The 24,256-nt window shown below is 42.3% G+C and overlaps 1 protein-coding gene and 1 long non-coding RNA gene across 2 annotated transcripts in view; both read left to right on the forward strand.

Annotated features, from left to right (window-relative positions):
* LOC118211306 (acid-sensing ion channel 1) overlaps positions 1–24,256 on the forward strand; it is a 172,620-nt gene that overhangs the window by 58,637 nt on the left and 89,727 nt on the right. The window lies entirely within an intron of this gene.
* LOC118211307 lies at positions 22,538–23,552 on the forward strand. Its single transcript, XR_004761990.1, has 2 exons — positions 22,538–22,813; positions 23,165–23,552. It is a non-coding gene; the product is annotated as an uncharacterized LOC118211307 (long non-coding RNA).

Here is a 24,256-nt window from a genome sequence, read left to right on the forward strand (position 1 = left end):
ATTTTTTCAAAATTATTATTTAAATGTTGATAATACAATGTTGCACGCTCATGATTTTTTATTAATTTTATTTGTCAATCCATATGATAGAGGTGTTTAAGCTCTATTCCGGGGTCCCACTGTGTATGCTGGTTTCCATTCCAACCATAATTGCCACCTCTGAATTGTATTAAGATGTTAATCGTTCTTAATTATACAATAATACCTGCTGAAGGATAATTTGCCCTCTTAATTCACCTTATGTCAGAAATGTGAAGGATAAATGTCTCACATCCACATCCCAGGACTTCTAACACATTCCAGGACATCCCAGGACTTCTAATCAGTCAGGTCAACTAATGCTGTAATTTTCTGCACTTCTGTACAGTATATGATAAATGTTTCTGTCAAAATTAGGTTCCCAGTTTTTAATTGATTCAATTAGAGGTGACAGGTAAAATCCGTTGAAACCTGGTCACTGAAATAAAGCCATTTTTGTTGAAAATAAAGAGCCAATCAGCAGAGCAAATGGGAGAAAGTAAAACTGCTGTTGTGCTATAAATTTAAATGAAAAAATGTTCTATAAAACGTAATTCATTTTCATCAAGCTTAAAGGTATGCTGTGTAGGATTTTGTGGCCCTTGTAGACTATGTATTTGTAAGCCCCACTTACACACACACCGTTGAGTGCTACAAGCAAAATGTCAAGCAAAGAGGTGAGGTGGTCAGAGATATTAAAATGGCATTTTTAGCAACATGAATGATTTCATATAGATGGTAACAGTAAATATTCAGTGTTGTAACTGGGATGGCAGGTATGCCATCCTGCCAAGTTACGCCTTGGTGGGGCGGCATGCACCAAACCTATGCAGCACCGAGAACATTTCCCTAGCAGCATGTAACATTCACATTTAACCCTAAGGTTAATAAATTATGATAAATTGTCATTTGCTGTTTTATTAGTTATTGTTCTACATCAAATAATTTTTAGTTCAAGTATTTGCATGTATTTTTTTTTTAGGTATTTATTGTTTATAATTCATGACATTGCACTGCAGTTTATCTGCATTGTAATGTGTTCAGTAATGATTTGGCAACACACATACTGAGATGTGTCATGCCAATGAAGCACTTTGAATTGAATTGAGTTTTCAGAGGCAGAAGGAGAGAGAGAAAGAGAAAGATAAAGAGAGAGAGAGATGGCTGACGGAGCTGCCCCGGTTGCTGCGTGTTCTCTGACTCAGTCTGTCAGGCACTGACACGTGCCTGAGGGCAGGACAGCACAGAGGGCCCGCCAGATTGGACTTCATTTCAGCGCGGCAGATTGGTCCGGACAGGGATCACCGCCTTGGACCCTCTCTCTGTCTCCCTCTGTTTTCTCTTTATATCCCTCACTTCCTCTCTCTATCTTCCTCACTTCCACTCGTTCTCCCTTTCCCTTCCACTCCCCCCCCCCCCCCCCCTCTCTTTTTCTGGGGGGGGGGGGGGGGGGGGGGCACCACTGGTTGAAGGCTGGTGTTTTGCATTTGCCTCTGTTTGAGGGGGGGCAGGGTCTGATAAGTATGGGCAGCAGGATGGCATCTCTCAGGCTTCAGACACTCCATGGTAATTGCACTGCTCCTTGGATGGCTTTTGCTTGCTCACTGCTCAGAACGGTGGGGGGGGGGGGGGGTTAGGACTTGAATGGCAGTTATTCTCGCTGGATAGTGAGAAATTTAATCAGTTAAACTGGCCTGCCTTCTACTCAACAGCTGCAACGGTGTGGGCAATGTTTAGGGCTACCAGAGGGGATAGCAGTTTTGTGGTGGAGGAGCCCATGTTTTTTTAACCCACTATTTCCAAACCTAGGTTTCCCCATCACAAAGTGTGGTGAGGAATTTTGTAAGAGCTGGGGTCACTCAGATAAAACATTTGTTTGATTCACAATGTGGATGGAGGAATGAGGAAGAGCTGGCTAGGCTAGCTCAGTGGTTTTCAGTGCGCAGGGTAAAATTACTTTTGGATGGATTCGGAGACTCTGTGATGTTTCCCAGGTTTCTTGCAGAGGGAGGTGTTGTTGGGGCCCCTTCTGCAAATGTTCACAGATTCCCAGGGTTAAGGATAGATCCTCCAGAACCTGAGGATAGTGGGAGCGATGGCAGTTTGTTACAGTGGGGAGGGCTGAGGGAGATTTTGTTCGAGAGGGCAACAAAGAAGACACTGTATTGTGTATGAAGCTCATTTTCAGGGAGCAAATATGGGAGAGGGCTGTGAGATGGAGGACCCTCCTAGCTGGCGACACTGAGTGTGGGCCATCATGGAAATGAATGTACAAGAGTCCGCTTCCCAAGCATGTCTGTGATTTGTAGTGGAGGATCCTCCACAATATTGTTCCAGACAACAGCACTGTGAGTTGGTTCGACAATACAGTGGACAAAAGATGCCCTTTCTGCTGGGCAGTAGGAAGCTGTTTCCATCTGTTTACAGAGTGTTCCAGGCTAAACACTGTGTTCAGGATTCTGGAGGATTGGATCTACACAGTTAGGGTTTCATTTTTCCAAGGCGGTCTTTGTATATGGAGTAAGGTACTCCAGGAAATACCGACAACAATGCGCGCTGATTCATTTTATTTATGGTCAGGCAAAACTGGCCATTTATAAAAGCCACAAAGGGATGATGCAACAGCAAGTGACTCGGGACTGTGTTAACATCCTTAGAGTGCTGATTATTGCTCTGCTGAAAGTGGAGTTTGCCTTTTACAAAATGAATGACAATCTGATGGAATTTAAAGACTAATGGGCTATAAATGGAGTGCTCTGCAAAGTGTGGGAAGGAGAATTAGTAACTATGTGTTAAGCAAGGTTTGGTACTTTTCTATATTCTTTGGTTTGTTTATTTTGGTCTGTGTGTTGTTTTTTTTCCCCTTGCTTTTTTAATGTTCTGGTTATGTTGTAGGTGGTATGGGGGTTGGTGTTGTTTGGGGGTAGCTCAGTTGGGTGGGATATAAGGTTATCAGTATGGTTTGTTTTTTTTATTTTATTTTTCTAATGCCCTTTGTTTAAAGTTATGTTGAAGGGTTTTTTAAAAGTCAAAGTCTCTCTCTCTCTCTCTCTCTCTCTCTCGCTCTCGCTCTCTCATTACCCCCTGTCCATTTCAGTCTAGTCCCTTTCCTCAGTCAAAGCAAGTCTCCCAATGGCAGCCATTAAATATGATGCAAAAAAACAAAACACATTTTTAAATAAAAATGGTGAAAGTTATCTTAATTGGGATGGCAGGTATGCCACTATTCAGGGTTTCCTACAGAAATAACCATGATGACCACAGGCTCTCAGCCCTGAAAAACATTCATTTCTGTACCTTCTGTACCTGAGACTCTGCCGATTTTCTAATTTCTTAAGGGTTATTTGTTCACTCACAATTCCCTGTTACTTTTTAACTATTGCTTTTGCAGCTGCATAATTCTTCTGGATCCTTCTGCATCAAATCATGCCGGTCTTTCATGGAACGTATACTCAGTAAACCGGGTACATTTGATTTCAATGTGAATGTTTTCTAGCGGGCTAGTGAGGCCTTCTTTAAAACCACAGCCACTTTTCACCAAGACATTTCACACCTTCGATAGTTACTTTCTTGGTGACTCACTGGTAAGCCTCTTGCCTAAGAACTGCAAGGTTGGAGGCTTGAATCCTGCCTCAGCCTCATGCAAATATTTACTTTATTGCATTAATATTTACTTCATTTAATATTTATTGTACATTTATTTGCTAACTAATAATTGTCTATTGCTTTTAAAATATTGCTTTTGCAGTTCTCAGAATAACTGAATCTTCAATGCATATGTTCAGCTGAAGTCACGCACAGCCACCCATATGCATTTCATGACGGCACATTCATTGATTTTCTTAAACAGTCACAACAGCTTGACTACTGTGGCGTTTCTATACTAACTACTTTACTTGGCTACCGTAGAAAACGCTCTTATCAGCAAACGACACATTTCTACATTCAAGTTACCTCGCCCTGTTCTCTATCTACCCACATACAAACAATTACTTCGTCTAGTGTCTGCAACACCCCATTAAACACATTCCGTTTAAAAACATGACTCATTCACAAGTACAATTGCTAGTAGTCTATGTGGAAAAAGTACATCTGTTTATATGCGCAATTTCACCCACTCCTTGAACAGCTATATATACAACCACTTACTAATAGCATCTGTTTTATATACTGTTGAATGAGGACACTTATCTCGCTCATGGTCAGTATATTTTCTTTGTACTGTAGTCTGTGATCATGTCAAGCTTCACCTAAATGCCCATTCTGCAGAATAAATGCCCATATTTTCTCATATGCAAAGATTTCTGGGAAATATGTCTGTGCATGCTCTTGTCCAATGCCAACTGTTCTATTTCTCACAACTATTACCTACTTATCCTTCTCAAATTCTCACGTAAGGTCAGTGCTCTACCTAAGCAAAACAGCAAAGGAGAGTCCTTCCTATAGCTAAGCGTATTCAAATGCCTTATAAACCTCATAAACACAAAAAGTGGATCCCAGACGAAATAATAGAAAGTGCATGCATGACTGTGATTATTTTCTCATAACAAACGCTTTGCAAAAAGAAATGATATCTGAAGAAAAACACGTTTTCATTGTACGCAAATGCCAAGTTATTCACACATACAAAGCACTGCAAGTCATTAACACTTGCAAATTAAACACCTGCCATTAAAAACACAGGGCCAAGTTACCAAGTAGGAAGCCTTGGGTAGCAGCATTGCTTTGGAATACAACATGTTTAATTTGCCTTGGCTAAGGTAGCCAATACTGTTTCTTGTAACTTGGGGTAATTTTGATATCAGTACTTTTAATGGCAGGCCTAGATTTTGCAAGTGTTAATGACTTAGTGCTTAGTGCTGTGTATGTGTGGGCAACTTGGTGTTTCTGTACGATGAAAACGTGTTTTTATTCAGATAAAACTTTAAATGGGGGATGGTGAAGGGGAGGGGGATGTGTGCAGGGGTGGCATGGTGGAGGCAGGACTGGGCATCACCCTTGGTCATGGGCCCCAGGTCTGCATTTTTCTTGTTTCATATCTGAGGGCCAGGCTTCCAGCATCGCCCCTCCCCCACCAGACTCATTCATACATAACTGCAACACAAAACATGAGAGGCATGACTGGACCAGACCATCAATTAGGCTGCTGTTTCTTCTTTTCTAATACCCACATTTTGGTTCTTTGTCGTTCCAGTGACATAAAAGAAAGAAATCACGCACGAGCGCAAAGGAAAGGTTTCCCATTAATATTTTATTGAATTGTGCTGGCAGGGAGAAATGTATATCATTAAAATGATTTAACTGCCGGAACAGCGGGAATCAGGGTTTTTCCCTGCCTGTGGCCAGATGTTCTGAGAGAGGCTGAGAAAGGCTCAAACTTCGACAAGGCGACAACACTGGGGACATTTTTCCTCGTGGATGAACGGGTCATCCAGACATTTCAGCCACGCCCTACAGGCTGAGAACTCCTCAGTGTCCTTGTCATGTCACCTCGGCAGTTTTCCAGCTGCGTCGGTCAGCTGCCGGTTACAGTGTCCGATTTTGGATTGTCAAAACCTAGTGAAATATTGGAGAGTTAGAATTTTCTGTGATTCAGTAAGTTTGGTAAAGAAACTACGGTTGCCACTGGCAGTGCTTTACAATTATAGCATATATATATATATATATATATATATATATATATATATATATATATATATATATGTACTTTACAGTATGCGTGCAAATACAGACACACAGAGGACTCAATTTTAAGTACAGTACAGCATAGCTGGACTGACCACATTTCATGACTAGCTCACCCATTGTTTATTTTACACAGTTTTTAAATGGCTAATCTTTTAGGTGAAACGGTATTCCAAGCAGAAGAACCTTCCATGCTGTATTCTGTGACAAGGTGTTTTAATTCAGCAACCGTACATTGGATGTAGCCATAGTTACCAATGGAGGTGGTGTTTGTGGGCCTGTAGGGGGAGGTTTGAGATTAGAGATATTGCAAGGAGGGGGGGGGGGGTCCTTGGTCTCCAATTTGAGTCCCACAGTGCACCTGACAAAATAAATCCCCCATTACAGGTGATGGGTGCTGAGTGTTCTGCTTAGGTTTGCTAGCAGTCCGTTTGGGACACAATGTGGTGACACACACTTAGGTTGCCAGATTTAATATTGCTGGCATGTATTTGTGCACATTCACATAATAAACCTACCACATATATGTACAGTGTATGCATTTGAAATATATATTTGAATGCATGTATTTAATGTGTAGTACAGCTTGCAGTGTAGTACATTCTTTTTATGGTTCATATCTCTGTGCCACTTGTAAAACAACTGCAGAAAACCACTTTGGTACTAAATTTATAATGTATAAGGGTGCTGAAGAAACAACCGTTGATTGCAGATGGATAATTGCAGATTATTTGCATATAAAAGCTGCCAGACCACATTGAAGGGCATTAGCCTTGCTAGGTTTATTTCACTTGTGCATTCATTTTTGTTTAATTCAATTGCTTGCTTTGAAAATGAGTGCTTTTCATGAATGCTTTTATTGTTTTTATTTTGCACTTCAGCCCGTTTAGCGGACTCTGTTCCGACAATTGTCTTATTCCACCGTTCAGACAATATCGTGTGATGTGCCCTCACTTTTTAAACCAACTTTATGAGGGTGTTGGCTCCTGATGGCCTGATAATTTTAGGTTCTTAGGTTTTTTTTTCTTATGGCAACTCCATGATTGTCCTCTTCAGTGTGTGCAACATTAGACAGGGGGAAGTCGCCATAACATTGCAGACACATCGTGTAAACAAATCCCATGACCATTTCCCAACTGTTTCTCTGTATTCTGTGGCCTCAAAGTTTTTAAGTTATTTGATGAGAAGATAGCTGCACAGTTATTACTCCAGTGGTGAAAAACATGCTGGGGATGTATGCGGGTTGAAGTAGCAAAAATGATTAATTAAACGCTGAATCAGTTAAATTGCAATTAAATTTGATTGCATTTAATTTGATTGCATCAAATAAAATTTTATTAAATGAAACATTTCATCACATAAAATGCACTCAACGATCGACAGCTCTCGTCGGACTATCCATCCGTGGGATCTTGTCCTCACCTGTTCATGCACCTGATAGCCGACTGTTTTTTTTTTTTGTTTTGTTTTCCCTTGCATAAGGAAATATTTTGGCCCTTTCAGCCAGCCCTAGACTGGGCGTCGGAACAAGGGAAATTCACCCGCCAGCACGGCCAATATAGTCCGGCCTAAAAATAATTGGCCATTACTGAACCAGGGGTGTTTTTACAGTACGGTTTAAGAGATGGGAGATGCGATTGCGGACACAGGGTAGTAGCTTTCCCGTATTTCAAACAGTTAGTAAATGAATTGTCAGAAAGATTCAAAGTTGGGTGTGGTGGTTCAGCCAAAATATATGGGTGGATCAGCCCAGGAGACTATTTAGCTAAATGTGACTGACTGGAAACTGAAATTGCAAGCTAGCTGACATTCACAGGTACAGTTGACGCTAGCGTAACTGCTAGCGTAAATGTGACAGCAGTTAACATACAGCAACTCTGTCAGTTGTTGTCACACAAATAGTAGAGCAAGTATATACGGTACATTAAAGGCAACTGATTTTAAAAACATTTTTATGTACACAATGTGTGTACCATGAATGCTAGCAAAGCACTGAGCAACTTTTTGCTATTTTCTGTGTGGACTCAAGGTATGTAAAATCCTTTATCCTGCTTCCTGCTTTTGTAGTTCTGTACATTTTCCTATTGTTACCGTATTGTCCTTCGGTGCGTGAATTTTGGTTGTTTTTCTGTAGGCTGTTGAATAATGTTTCCAGGTGGAACTGTGAGCTATGGAATAGGGGTGTAAGCATGTGTGCAAGGTCTTCTCATGCTGCCATTCTCAGTGATATCAGGGCCTGTGGCCTGAGGGAGGGAGGGATGGAGAGAGAGAGTGAGAGAATGAGAAAAAGAGCAAGAGAGAGAATGATGGGGTCTTATCCAGTGCTGATATACTGTTTATCTCTCATCTGTTTGAAAATAAGAAGAGGGAGAATGATGGGGTCTTCTCTGTTGGCGCTATATAGTTTATCTCTCCTCTCTGTTCAGAAAGAACCTTATATACTGGGATTACCTTAGAATGAGAGAGGGAGAGAGAGAGATTTATTTTATTGAATAATTAATTTATTCTGTTATTCTGTTTTTATTATTGTGATGTCTATAAATATATCTGTGCTTTGGCAATATCACTAATTGTAGTTAACCAGCATAGTTAGAATGAATCACAGTTGCCATACATATTTTATCAACTAGCACCAGACCGTATTATACCTCAGGTTAACCTAATATTAATTAGTTAATACCAAAAACAATTTTAATCTTTACCTGAGTTAATACATCAAGTTGATGTTGATTAGTTCAGTCTTCGTCATCTAGCATGACCTACAGATGATAACAAATTAGCAATGACTGGCAGGTCTAATTACCTGCAGACATACACATTTGCCCCATACACCGTAGAGCATTATGCGACTTCCTCAAATTTTTGAGTGTACATAGCTCTTAGCTCCATTTACCAGAGTTGATTACGATGCCCACTGCGGTATCACATGCTCCTTTTTCTCTGAAGCCTGGTTTAGGCGGGGGTGTGCTCTGAATCGTGGTTTAGTGGAGTGCTCTGAAGCCTGGCTTAGTGGAGTGCTCTGAAGCCTGGCTTAGTGGTGTGCTCTGAAGCCTGGTTTAGTGGAGTGCTCTGAAGCCTGGCTTAGTGGAGTGCTCTGAAGCCTGGCTTAGTGGAGTGCTCTGAAGCCTGGCTTAGTGGAGTGCTCTGAAGCCTGGCTTAGTGGAGTGCTCTGAAGCCTGGCTTAGTGGAGTGCTCTGAAGCCTGGTTTAGTGGTGTGCTGTGAAGCCTGGCTTAGGCAGGTGAGTGCTCTGAAGCCTGGCTTAGTGGAGAGCTCTGAAGCCTGGCTTAGTGGAGTGCTCTGAAGCCTGGCTTAGTGGAGTGCTCTGAAGCCTGGCTTAGTGGAGTGCTCTGAAGCCTGGCTTAGTGGAGTGCTCTGAATCCTGGTTTAGGCAGGGGTGTGCTCTGAAGCCTGGCTTAGTGGAGTGCTCTGAATCCTGGCTTAGTGGAGTGCTCTGAAGCCTGGCTTAGTGGAGTGCTCTGAAGCCTGGCTTAGTGGAGTGCTCTGAAGCCTGGTTTAGTGGTGTGCTCTGAAGCCTGGCTTAGGCAGGTGAGTGCTCTGAAGCCTGGCTTAGTGGAGAGCTCTGAATCCTGGTTTAGTTATGTTGTGAAGCCCAGTGAAGACAAATTTGATTTAATTTCATGCATATTATGTAAAGTATATTCTGTGATTTTCTTACATACGTTTCGCATTTGAGGAGAGTTTGATCTGGGTCTGGTGAGTGTTTGATGGAGATGGAGGGAAAGGGGGACTCTCCACAGCTGTGCTGAGGAGATAAGGCCAGCTGACCAGTCACTGCCATAATTCACTCAGTAACTGAGAGAGAGAGAGAGACTAAAGAGGAAGAAGAGAAGGAGTGAGGTGAGGAATGAGGGAGGATGAAAGGGGTAAGCGAAGGAGACCCGGGGAAGAGGGGAGGGTGAAGAAGAAAGGCAGACAGGTACTGTTTCTGGCTGTGATGTCCAGGACCTGCACTGGGTTTGTGTGCTGCTGCTTTCCTATCTCTGTCATAAGCTTCAGGAGTGTGTGAATCAACTGCTCCTCACTGCTGAGCATGCACGCACTGTGTGTGTGTGTGTGTCTGTGTGTGTGTGTGTGTGTGTGTGGGAGACTCATTGACTTAGTGTCAGCTAGGGGGCTTGATCATCCCGTGAGTTGCTTCTTAAGAAGGACACTCTGTGGTGGGTCAGAGAGCAGGATCATCAAATGACAGAGAGATAGTGTGAACTTTCGTTTAATTCTGTCGATGTATATCTGCTCTTTGCGGGCACATTGAGTTCAATCACAAACTAATTTCATGACAGTTTGTATTCTGTTCAGTTTGTATTGTATTCTTTGCAATTTTTTAAAAACCTGTATTGTTGTACAAACAATATGGCTTCCACTGTTTTGGCTCTCTTCCAAGATGGTGTGCCAAGATTTGACCTCCCTCAAAGAGTAAAAAGAGACATGGGTGTTGAGAATGTAGACTTTGCTAGATAAAGAGTGTACAACATGGGGATAAAAGAGATTGTTTTATTGTAGGTTTCTCAGGCCATAATATTTTTATATTGGGAGGCTTCTATTACTGACAAAAAACAGAAAATTTTATTCATCGTGGGTATTGTTTATTTTATACAGTCATTTTCAGAAGGATGCCAGTAATTCTGGAGTTGACTGTACACCTGGACACACACACACACACATACCAGAGTCCTCTTTCCCCATACCAGAGTCCTTTTCCCCCCATACCAGAGTCCTCTTCCCCCCATACCAGAGTCCTCTTCCCCCCATACCAGAGTCCTTTTCCCCCCATACCAGAGTCCTCTTCCCCCCATACCAGAGTCCTCTTCCCCCCATACCAGAGTCCTCTTCCCCCCATACCAGAGTCCTCTTCCCCCCATACCAGAGTCCTCTTCCCCCCATACCAGAGTCCTCTTCCCCCATACCAGAGTCCTCTTTCCCCCATACCAGAGTCCTCTTTCCCCCATACCAGAGACCTCTTTCCCCCATACCAGAGTCCTCTTTCCCCCATACCGGAGTCCTCTTTCCCCCATACCAGAGTCCTCTTTCCCCCATACCAGAGTCCTCTTTCCCCCATACCAGAGTCCTCTTTCCCCCATACCAGAGTCCTCTTCCCCCCATACCAGAGTCCTCTTCCCCCCATACCAGAGTCCTCTTTCCCCCCATACCAGAGTCCTCTTTCCCCCATACCAGAGACCTCTTTCCATGCCGCCATGCAAATTGCAATGTGTCATTTCTGTGCACATTGCCATGACATTTATTGAATAATGGCTCAGCAATGAGCCAAGAGAAAGGGGAAAGATTAATGAATCATGAAGATTTAAGGTCACGTATGCTGTTATTGAAATGCAGTCTCGGGCGATTGTGGCACCAGTGATATGTGTGTGTGGGCTGTGTTCATCAAACATGACCAGAAGGCATTTCTGTTTGATTGGCTTATTCTTACCAACTGGTAATCATTACTCTTTCTCAAAGAAAAACACTGGTAAATATGTTTCTGCATGTATTCCATAACATTTTTGTGTTTTTCTTAACCATTTGACCTGGAAACAAGATGCCAAATCCGGTGAGCAGAGGACAGATTGTTATTAGTATTATGGTTTGTTTTCACAATAAATGACAAGTCATTTAATCTGAACTGTTTCCGGAATTTAATTTTATTTCTGAATGCATCTGTTATAACCTCCAGGAGACCAAGTCGCGTGTTTCTGGAGTGGCTGCGCTGATCAGTGCCGGCAGCAGCAAATGAAATGTCAGCTGTTTTCTTTCACATTACCATTTTGCAAAGTGCTCATTATCGTCTCCGGGAGAAAAGCTTTTCGGGGTCACCTTGGACTAAATTTCCTACCTTCAGCTTCTGTATTGTATAACTGAGCCGCACTTGTGCCTGAACAGAGAGCATCCACAAAACTTCCGAACGGGACAGAAAAAGGGGGCGACATAGCTCAGGAGGTAAGACCGATTGTCTGGCAGTCGGAGGGTCGAAGTGTCCTTGAGCAAGACACCTAATCCCTAACCCCTAACTGCTCTGGCGAATGAGAGGCATCAATTGTAAAGCGCTTTGGATAAAAGCCAGTCCATTTACCATTTACCAAAAAACAACAGCAAAAACACACATTTTCTTCCGTTTCTCTGATGTAGAATGATTTAGAGACCAAAAATGACACATACATGCAATACATTTGTGCCTGTACGTCAGACATAAATGTTTCATAAGCATTAGCATATTTCACAACTCCAAGGGCAGTTTTCTGAGAAACAGCGTGGAGTTGCAGGCTGCCATATTTTTGTTTGCTGCTATCCCCCTATGAGCCAGCTATTCATTTTTGTCCGCTGTTGGAGACGTGAGTCTCAAGTATTAATCTGAAAAACGATGTAAATATTCTGCGATGCCAAAAACCAACACTACAAGGCGGATTCAATAAAAATATAATACTTTTTTGAAAAAATATTTTCACTGCAATTTGTTGTCATCCAAGACACTTATGTAAAACCAATTTTTTTACTATTATGTAAAAATGCTTACGCTTTTTTAAAATACACTTTGAGGCTATTTAGGAGTAATCTGATGAAAAACATGTTTTCAATGTACAAAAATGCCAAGTTGCTCACACATACAAAGCATTACATCAAATCTAGCTCACACAAATTAAACAAGCTGTATTCAAAAGCAATGCTACCCAATGTTTCCTAATAGTGTTTTTCATGAGATATAATTTATTTTTGTACTGTGTTTGTTATGAGTTACTGATAATTTTTAAAATCTTTTTTAGATAACTTTTTACAGGCAGGAAAAAGGAGGAGGAAAAAATGCTAAAATACCCTGTTTGGGGCTTTATTGTGTAGATGTGTGAAGTTTTGTGAATTATGTCTGTTGAAATGGGGTCAGAAGGTACATAAATTCATGTTTGTAATGGCTGAGAGTCTGTCATTGCGGTTATTTCTGTAGGGAACCCTGAAAATGGTTTGATTTGGGACCATTCTTTTCACAGTACCAGATGGGAATCTAACTGCAATGTTGAAACATTCCTGAAAATGTCTTGTTAGTTGGACACTTCTGAGATCTGATTTTTGTAATCTGCTAAATAACATTAATCAATGGAATGCAACAATCCATAAATGTTAAATAGATATTATTCTGATCAACTGTATTATAATCTGTAAAGCAGCTTGAAGAAAGGTATCCAACAAAATAAGTAATAATTAAAATAATATTTTGACCCAACAGCCGCATTTGAATCTGGCCATACAAAATTGATTTAACAAGATATATTTTTTCAGGCATTGGCAGAAACTCTGACCTAGATTTCAATCTTACGAAGGCCACATATTTCAAATGACTGATATTTTTGTGCATATATTTGCATAAATCATTCAATAAATTTCATCAAATTCTGTAAATCAACCCTTACAGAATTTATGAGTCCACTGTAGCCAGAGTGGACTCATATAAACACTGCTAAGAGTTGAATTAACACTAAACGTTTTAACTGTGTAGTAGGTGTGGGCTTTCTTGTTATTTGTTTTATTCGTCCACATTGGCAGGTACCCTTGAGATATCTTGGGCTGGTATAAAACTTTTTTTTTTTTTTGAATTACTTAAAATTGAATGATAGTGACTGGATTTATGAAAAAAATATTCTTCAAAACATGACATTAAGCAGAAGGGTGTCCTTCATTTTTGGGGGTAGGACCTTGAAGAGATGTTTTTGCTTTATCATTTTTTAATTCAAATATGGACACAGCATTTCACTGAAATGTGTGCGGTGTTTTTTCTGGTATTTTTCATGCTGTGGAAAGGTAGCAATGGGCTTCTTTCTATTCTTTTGTTATATTAAAGAGAGTGTTGGTGTGCATGCGGTTTTGGGACAGTGGGCCTGTGACATGTGTGTTCAGTCATGTGATGTTGAAATTGCATCACGGTGCCTCCCCAAAAGCTCTGTGACTGACGGGCAGGAACCCTACGGCATATCTGGGTAGTGCGCAGCCCTCACTGGCTTAGCTGCCAAACCTGTCACTGCTGGAGGGGGCGTGGAGCCAGACCAGAGAATGAATGGGGCCAAGGGAGAGAGGAGAGGAGAGGATAGAGAGAGGAGAGTGAGAGGAGGGGATAGGGGGGGAGGGAGAGGAGAAGAGGAGAGGAGAGATAGGAGGGAAAGGAGGGAGAGAGAAAGGAGGGAGGGAGCAAGAGGAGAGGATAGAGAGAGGAGAGGGAGAGGAGGGGATAGGGGAGGGAGAGGAGGAGATGAGAGAGAGGAGGCAAAGGAGGGAGGACCGAGAGGAGAGGATAGAGAGAATTGGTGAATGAGGAAGAGAAAGCAAAGAATAAGGAAGAGGGGAGAGGGAGAAGAGAGAAGGGAGAGGAGGGGAGAAAGATATTTTAGTCAGGCATTAACATCCATTATGAAATGCGGTAGCTTGCAGCAAACAGGCTTTTAGGAAGAAGCATTCTGTTTTTCCCTGGTTAAAAAATCAGGAGTAATTTTTGGTGGAAATGCATAAAGCTTTAACACGGGGCTGTATGAAGTGTACTTTTATTCTGTAGGGAAACAAACTGCAGGTCACATAATTGCAAAGCTGGTTATTTTAAGTTATTTTTGTCAAACAATTACTGCATTGACCTGGTCTGAAGTCTGTATTTTTAACGCACGAAAAAGTGGAAATGACCAGTTTAGCTGATTTTAACCGGTATTTTTCACGCTGTGTACAATCATTTCCATCCGACTTCTGTAATTACTTCTGCAATTCTAAAGCTTTTTAAACAGATTCATAGCATCTTACCAACCACTCAAGGTTATGACACTGTTTGCCTTGCATTACTGCTAGAAATTCTTTAACGCACTTTATTCACAAATAACCGTCTCACAGTATGTGAGCCACATATTAAACTCTTCCTCAAGCACATCATATGAGAAAATATACTTTGCTTGCTCACTGAAAGCCAAAATTCTCAAAGCTTCATGCTTTGCTATGGCCTTCTGTACTTTCAGGTGATAGTATTTTGACTAATGGCCTGCAAGCCTTTTTTAACACACATTAATTGCAGCAAGAATTTATTTTGTGCATTAATGAAAAAGTTGTGAAAAACGATGTGTGCTGACTTGAGGAATTTTAATTTGATTTAACCGCCAACCGTTCAAATGAATGGACATCGGTAGCGGATACTCAGGGCTGATGAATTATGACGTTTCTTTGGCGACTATTTAAAAAAGCATTTTAATTCAGACTGCTTTGGCACCTACCGCATCCAAAACAGTTGGCACCCGCCTGAGATGTCTTGTCAGAATGATGTCTGTCTTTAACATGATTCACCAGAACTTAAAACACTTATCTTGGATGGTGCATTCGCTGATTTGGAATTTTTCCAGGCAACAAAATTGATTCTGATTTGGCATGTTTTGGCTTCTTTGTAAACTGAGTAGCACACACACACACACACACACACATTCACACAAAAACACACACGTACACACACAAACACTCACACACACGTGCAGGTGCATCCACACGCACGTACACACACACACACACACACACACACACTGAAACTCCCACCCTGAGTAACCCTCCGGCCTATCATATGCCACCCTGCCAGGTTCCCAGCCAATGACGCCCTCTCTCACTGGGTGGCACGTAGCTGCCCGCAGCGCTCCCTCTGTGCTTATGTTTGGTATCACATTGGTGTCATGACTTGAGCAAGAACAAATGGTAAATTACCACAGTACAGCCACAGACATTGGCTTTGTTTTAATGTTTAATAGGCTGGGAAAAAAATAACAGTTCTTATATCACTGTTATGCTACAGCTATCTCACTGTAATATCACTGTAATACCAATGCTATACCACTGTTATACCATCGCTGTGACCATTGTTATTCTCATGTCATTCCACTGTCATAACACTATTATACCACCGTAGAACTAAGTAAGCCTTCAAAATATATGTGACATCCACGTGCAATGACAGTTGGAGCTGCTTAGGATTTCATTTGTTTATTTGCTCTGTTTTGCATGTAGACTGAGAACTTGGTCCGTATTTGCAGTGGTGACCTGGGGGCAGGGGTGAGTGACTCTGGTAGCACATAGCCGATGCTGGTTTTTGATCGGTTGCTCTGCGCTTAATTAGCAAGCGCAGTCGATTACAATAAAAGCAGTTGATTACACGGTGAACTTCCCTTACCTCGTTTCCTGGGTGCGGACTGGTCTTTGATTGGGTTGGGGACTCCAACCCCAGCCCTGACTTTTTGTGACCCCAGCTCTCTGGGATCAGAGTTGGGGACACCTGCCTAGGGGAACACTAAATGGGGTTTCAGTGTGCCTCAAGGATCACGTGACCTATTTCTGCTCTTCATCATTTAATATGCACGGCCATTTGCATGATCTGACCTTTATTGATAAACTCAGAAATGGCACGGAAGACTGTTCCTGTGTCTGTATATGACATGTTTACAGTGGTCTTATCTACGAAGGAGGGGCAGCAGAGGTGTCTGCAGCTTATTGGAGGGCAGTTGGCAGAAACACGCACCTGCACAAACACAGGAACTTGATTGGACTGCTATGCTGTGGACCGAACGGATGCAGAGGAAGATCAGGTGGCCGGATGTTGAAAGCCCACCCCCCCCTATTCTAAAACCGTTACTGCCAAAATAACTGCCACCATCTGTATGGCCTTCAGCTGTATCTCATGTTACATGAACCCCCATTCCAGCACCTTTTGTAATTTGTATTTTTGTCCTAATATTGTAGCTTGTTCTTCTCCCTAGTTTGACTTGGTATAAATTAGGTCAGAATAATGTTCAGTGTGTGAACTGAACTGTGTTCTTGGCTAGAAATAGCTGAACAAAATGAGTACTGTACCTTATCGAACCTGTGTTTTGCAGTTGTTCCAATGACCATGATGCGCAGTTTTGTACGTCGCTTCGGATAAGAGCGTCTGCTAAATAAATGTAATGTAATGCATCTCCTCGTCCGGAGCTCCAATGGTTCCGCTGGGTCCTGGGTCTCCGACATTTAGGGTTCCATATTCTTCTGCTGTATTTCCAGAACATTCCAGAACATTGTGGACCTGCTCTGATCTTTATTTGTCAGATGACGTTTATTCAACACAGTCACACAAGAGAAAGTCGGAAAAACACAGATGAAGAAATTGACTCATACTTTACTCAGATTAGCCCTGGTAATCTACAGCTGCCGTAGTGTACAAACACACACGGTTACGCTGGCATGAGATTTACATTCATTTGAATTGTGTGCGTAGAGGATGCCTTTGAGCGCTCCAAAACTGTCAATCAAAGGCTGTTTCACATGTTGCTGTAACGTGTCCACTTCTAAAGTGCAATTGCTGCTCAACAAATAATAATATTTCGATTTTAATGTGTTTGGATGCCTCCAATGTTTAAATTTATGTAGAAAACTGTTGATAGTCATCTGCTGCTGGTATAAAATCTGGACTGTGCCCGGGCTGACTGAAGCTGGCAGCCCCACAGGGTGACACATAATGGGTTGTTGCATCACATGGGGAAGGAGAGGTTCAGCCTTTGTTTCTCCAGATACTCTCATTGGCCACCCACACACTCAGTCTGCTTTCTTAGATACAGTATGTAGATTATATTAACCCTCATGTTCTGTTTACTTACTGTACCTTTGCAACTGTAGCCTGGGTCAAATATGCCCAGGATATTATTGGGATTATAAAGCAATACAGAAATAAAATGTATGCCAAAATACTCAATGGTCATTATCTTTATCTCAATTCCAAACAATATAATGTTAATGGTCTCTATTTACCTTGATTGCATTTAGCCATGAAAGTCTTTCAGTTGTGATGAAGATGTGATTTTTTAAATAAAATCCACTACCCATAAAAGCATGGGGGATATAAATCATGTTTATCTGTGAAATTCCTTTTAAATATGCAAGTCAAAAAGAAACCATGTTTTCATGCAGTATATTATTGATATTTATGGTTCATTTTTCATCTTTTTTATTGTATTAAAAAAAAACATATCGCAAAAAGACATAAAGCAAAGACAGACGATGAAAAACAAACACAAAACAGGAACCAAATTTACAACGGTTTAGTCACTCAAAAGTGTCAATCCTCTTTTACTAAAAGTTGAAAATGGGGCAGTTTGACCCTCCCTGAGCAAGGTTTAAGTTTAAAAGTTTTCCTCAGATTCAGGTGTGTGTGGGCTCGAATTGTGGACTGGGGTGGCTGGTCATCATGTGCTTTGCAGGAGAGAAGGTACTCAACTGCATCCCCTCCTCCCGATTTTTGAGTTTTATTTATTTACAGAGCAGAAAGAGCAAACCGAGCAGACACGTAATGCCATTTTTACGCAAAGCTAAGCTACCTAGTGTGTCTGCTCCGTAAAGGCCAGCTTGACACTTGATGCTCAGCTACCTAGTTTGTCAGCTTCGTAAAGGCCAGCTTGACACTAGAGGCTAAGCTTCCACTTCTTAGAATTCAGCCAAAGTAGCCAGGCTATCGATCTTTTATATTTTGTTGCATGTTCCATTACCACGGTGTATTATAAGTAAAAGCCATTTTTTTCTGAATTCAGAGAGTCATTCAAAATTGGGATAAATAATGGAAGGAATTTTTTTTTTTTTACAGAATTAAAAGGGAGTGTCATTCATTTGAGCTTGCTGGGAGAGGTGGGGTTCTGTATCGGTGTCTGGAAAATCTGGGCTGCCTCGTGGGACTTACTCTGCAGGATACGTCGGTCGTGCGTGGCTCTCCTAGTTCTTCAACCACCGCTAATCGTGTAGCAAAGCTTCGGAGTGCCTCGTTCCTACTGTAGCCGAGGGTATCTGCACCTTGCTCGGTAGCAGGCCTTGCAAACTCTCCCTGGTGTGTGGACTCACGCGAGAGGGAGGCTGATGTAAGGTGGTGAGTCCAGGGAGAGGAAAATAGAACAGAGAGTGTTGAAACAACAGCAACCTTCGTTTTATTGAAGGGTCCGCATTTTAAATTTACAGTAAGCCCCTAGTGTAGCTGTGGTAGGAGGCGTGGTTAAATGAGTCACTCTGAGTTGGACATATGGGCTTTGTAGTTTGGTGTCTTTTGTAGTCCATGGTACCTACACATACCTGGGGGCACTTTAGACTTTCTAATTAGCTCTCCAATTAACCTAACTTGCATGTCTTTGGGCTGTGGGAGGAAGCCAGAGTACCTGGAGTACCACACAAACATGGGGAGTTCATGCAATCTCCACACAGAAAGGCCTCATTTTTTAATGAACGTAAATATCCATGTGGTTGTAATTTGCAGCTTTTAAAAAAATAATAATAATAATTTGTGTGTAAAATATTCAGCTTGGCATAAATTAGTTTAATTAGTGGCATTAAATCTACACGTGTGTTGAACAGTCTGTGAAGATGCAAGGAGCATTGTAGCTAACTACGTATATAATCTACAGTGTTCATGACACCGGTGTTCATATCTGCTCTCTCATTCTCTCCCTCTCTCTCATTCTCTCTTCAAATTTAAATTTGATGTATTTGCATGACAAGTAAACTTGTGTTGCCAAAGCATTGAAATACATGAAAACATTAAAAACAGCTCCTACAAACACAAATAAATAATAAAAACATTAAAAATAGCCCCTACAAAACACATGCACACCCATCTCACCTTAAAGGACCAAATTTGAACAAAGAAATTAAGAGTGATCCATCTGAGAATTAATGAGCACAAATAATGCATGTCTCCCTCTCTCCCCCTCTCTCTCTCATTCTAAGGCAATCCCAGTGCATATTCCTCTTTTCAAACAAAGAGGAGAGAAACGGTACATCATCGTTGGAGAGGACCCCATCATTCTCTCTCCCTCTCCCATTGTCTCTTTCTCTCTCGGCGCAATCTCTCGTTTTCCTGAAGCGCAGCCGAATAGTGAACATTTCAGCCGTTTCTCGTCAACCTTTTTTTTCCAGAAGTCACACCTGAGCTCTGTTCCTAGAGCCAAACAAATGGCAGTTGGAGCCCCGTACCCTTTGCATCCTGCACAGATTGGCAGCTGTGTGGGGTCACCTGCTCTCCCTTTTCTTGGTTTTGGAGATGAAGAAGTGTGGCCGGAATGAAAATTGGGGGGGGGGGGGGGGGGAGTCTGGCCCCACGTTGCAAGGAAGGTATCGATGAGTACCGTTTTATTTCAGGAAGCTGATCATCATTAGGTAGGGGAGGGTTCTTTTGCTCAGTTTGAGCCAGGAGTACACACTTTGTACGTTTTCGGTTTTCGTAGTCAGGAAACTGTGAGGATGCTGTCAGGGGGGAAAGAGTGAACACATGTTTATTAACGGCCTGATTAAGAAGCTTTGAGCTGCCAGGAAACAAGGCCCTTATAGCGACAATCAAGAAATGGAGTAATTATTGCTTCATTTGTGTTGGTTATTTTTGGGTGTATATCAGACCTGGGTCAAATACGTATTTGTTTTGGATTCCAAGTACTTTTCTGTGCTCTGTTGATCTTGCCTGGAGTGATTGAGCCTGCCAATATGACCAGAACGTGGGGTTTGCACTTTTTGAGAGTATTTTATTGGTTATAATACACCAGACAAGATCAGTAAAGTGCAGAAAAGTATTTGAATCCAAAACAAATAGGTATTTGACCCAGGTCTGGTGTATATGGGGCGACATAGCTCAGGAGGTAAGACCGATTGTCTGGCAGTCAGAGGGTTGCCGGTTCAAACCCCGCCCTGGGCGTGTCGAAGTGTCCTTGAGCAAGGCACCTAATCCCCAACTGCTCTGGCGAATGAGAGGCATCAATTGTAAAGCACTTTGGATAAAAGCGCTATATAAATGCAGTCCATTTATATGATAGGCCACCGTCACACGCTACGGAGAGGCCTCAGCAGCCCTCCGCTCGGGTGGAACGGGAGTGGCTTTGTGTGGACGCTGACGCCTGGGGTCACACCAGGGGGGCAGGTGCTTGAGAAGAAACCGCCAGTACACAAAGATCATGAACTCAACTGCGAGGTTCTCACCTGTGCACCCCAGTGAGAGTCCTTCTAACAACCAAACAGGAGAGAGAGGAGAGGAGAGGAGAGGAGAGGAGAGGAGAGGCCTCGTTCGGCACGACAGAAGCTGTAACAGCAGCACTTAGCCGTGCCAGAGAATTAGGTGATCGCACAAGGAGTAGAGGCTTAACAACTGGGTTGGAAAAATTTATCATGAGTGTGTTTGTGTCTGTGAAATGCATTTACTTTAATATTCAGTTATATTGAAAAATATTTAGCAGTGCCAGACCATTACCAGTGGTCAGTTGGGCTTTTAGAGATATTCTCAGCATGTCAGAATAGGGATTGGTTTATGCATTCATGAGTTAATTTAATTTATTATACTGAAGGGAAGGAAGTGTTTTGACACTGCAGTTTGTTCCCTGTAATCAATCTCAACACACTGTAAGCGCCGCTCCTTGGTGTGCGTGTGTGCGTGTGTGCGTGTGTGCGTGTGTGCGTGTGTGCATGTATGTGTGTGTGTGTGTGTGTGTGTGCGTGTGTGCAGACTCCAGACTGAGGAGTAAAAGATGGGATAAAACTTGTCACCTAGGTGATCTATTTTGTTTGCAGAAGTACTTTTAAAGAAATTCTTCTTTGCACACATACACACAAGCACGCACGCACAGACACATTAATTTATCCATGTTTATTAAGTGTCTGTATCTCATTCACCACTTCTGATTGCTTAGGTTTTGTTTTTCTCTGTTCTAAATCTCGCTTGCATTATTTACAGCTGTGGTGCGTTAGCAGCGCTGCCAGTGGGTGTCTCTGCTCCCGGTCCTCCTGCCTGTAAAAAAGGCAGTCGGGTTTTAATGAGTGCCGTCTGACTGGTTCACAGCCTGGATTTTACCACTGTTGTGACCCTCTGCCATTCGATTTGTGCTTTTCTTAACCCCAACTTTGGCTGGAAGCTTCTTGACTGCAAAATGGGTTCTAAGCCCCCCCCCCCCCCCCCCTCAATAAAAAGAGGACAAGTCCTCTTCAATGCAGTGCACAGTGGGTCACAGTCCAGGTAAAAGCAGTACAGAAGTATCGCGCGTCGAATGAGATCTGCTATCAGCCTTTGCTGACTCTTGCTGCTTAAACTGTAGCTGACTTGGCTTTACTGCTCCGAGGTGCTCCACGAACAAGGGCTGATCTAGGATCAGTTTAGACTTTTAGCTCATAATGGATACACAATAACATGTCCAAAATAATTTATACTCTAACAGAGTACATATGTACTCTGTAACAGAGTTTAACACTGAACATTGTACTGCGTACGGCTAAGATACAGACAGGGAAAATTTGATCCTAGGCGAGGAGCTTTGAATAATGTGTCCTGTTCAGATGTTCTTTTGAAGACCATTATGACATGGAGAAAAATAAGATGCCTACACTAAATGACCAAAATTATCTGGACACCCTTTGGACTGGGGCTGTTTATCATGGTTTGGGCTCGGCCCCTTAGTTCCAGTGAAGGGAAAGCTTCAATAGAACTTATTGTAGCCTGAATCTAAAACATTCTTTACATATGATTTCATGTACTGTTAGAGTACATACAGTGAGCACCATAATTCATTGGACAGTGACACATTCTTTGTTATTTTGGTTCTGTACTCTAGCACTTTGAGTTTGAAAGGACACAATGACAATGAGGTGGAAGTGCAGACTGTCAGATTTAATTTGAGGGTATTTTCATACATGTCCGATGAACCGTTTAGAAATTATAGAACCTTTTGTACATGGTCCCCCCATTTTAAGGTACTACAAGTATTTGTTGAATTGGCTTCACAGATGTGTTTCGTTAGGCAGGTGTATTCATTTGTGTCGTTAGTGAATGCAGTGTAGCGGGCTCCCTACTTACACTGTTGTTTTTGGCTCGTATTTCTCCTTCCTGTTTTCCCAGTTGCTAACTGATGACATACGACTCCAGAGCCTTCTGATGTCAGGACTGCGCGGCCAAACGTTTGATTTTTCAGCTGGCTAACACTTGTCAGAGCAAATCAAAGCGTTTGAAGCTGCTGATGAGAACGGTAACCTTTCACAGCGAATCGGCCGCTGTCTCTCTCCATCGGTTAGTCGTTAGTCCAACCAGCTGTCAGCGCTGGCGTGGGCGCCCCGGTCCCTGTGGTAGGTGTGTGTGTGTGTGCGTGTGTGCATATGTGTGTGTGTGTGTGTGTGGATCCAAACAGAGCTGATTATAGTTGAATGGGTCATTCCAGACTGAGGAGAAAAAGACGGGTTAAAACAGGTCACCTAGGTGATTTATTTTGTTTGCAGAAGTACTTTTAAAGAAATTCTTCCTCGCAGCCCAACCGAGTTATACGTAAAAAAAATAAAAAAATAAATAATAAATAAATAAATGAAACTGGACATGGGAATTTTTGCCTTTCGCAGAGTAAAATGAAAACTAAAAAACCGTCTCCCTTTTCCTCTTTGTCTCCCAGTCTGCCCCAATACCTTCCCTCTCCCTTCCTTGAGACTGGACATGGAACCAGACTTCTTCCTCGCCGGATGCTGGTGACCGAGGACGTGCTCAGCATGTGTACAGAATGTGTAGGGCCAGGGACGGCAGAAACCAGCCGCTCGAACCTCTGCTAATATCGCTTTCTCACGTCTCCTTTTTATCGTGATGAATGAGGCGCGCTGGATCGAGAGTGGCAGTTCTGTTGAGCAAGTCTTTAGACATATTAGATGCTGTAGCATCTCTTTGACGCTAATACTCTACCTAAAGAATTATGGTTGTCCATCCGTCAATGCCACTACAGATACAATTATGTCCACTGCACATCTATACTTCTTAATACTGTTGTGTTGATTTATCCCATTTGTCAAATAATAAAAAAACTATGCAAAGGCAAAAACAGAAGTCGCCTGACTCTGAGGCACAGACTCATTATTTTGAATATTCAGGAGCGGTCGCTAAATTTGCGCTGCACCAACAGGCAACTGTTCACTGTACTCTTTTACACACACACACACACACACACACACACAAGCACACACACACACACACAGGGAGGTACTCTTAAACACACACACAGGGAGGCACTCTTTTACACACACACACACACACACACACAGGGAGGTACTCTTATACACACGTATATACACAAAAACACACAATAATGCACTTTCATGCACACACAACCACATATGTATGAACACACTGGGATGCACTATGCTCACACACAAACAAACATACATGCACGTACACAGACAAATAAGCAAACGCACACAGGCTTACACTCACAATTGTACTGATGCATGCATGGGCATGAACACAATCACATAGACAGGTACACACACACACACACACACACACAACTGCATAGACAGGTGCACACACACACACACACACACACACATCTTTCATTCTTGCAGAACTCCCCTGAGTCCTGGCCTATAACTGAGATCTGAGGGAGAAGTTAAGTTTGCCACCTGCTCATACGTCACACAGAGGGAGACGGTGAGGGAGAGGAACATTAGATGTCCTCTGGCCTCCTCTGGGAGGGCTTCTGTGACTGGAGGTGAAGCACTTAAAGAGTGATGTAAGTCCACTGGGGGATTCAA

Source organism: Anguilla anguilla, chromosome 13 (assembly GCF_013347855.1).
Source record: "Anguilla anguilla isolate fAngAng1 chromosome 13, fAngAng1.pri, whole genome shotgun sequence".
NCBI classification, from domain to species: domain Eukaryota; kingdom Metazoa; phylum Chordata; class Actinopteri; order Anguilliformes; family Anguillidae; genus Anguilla; species Anguilla anguilla.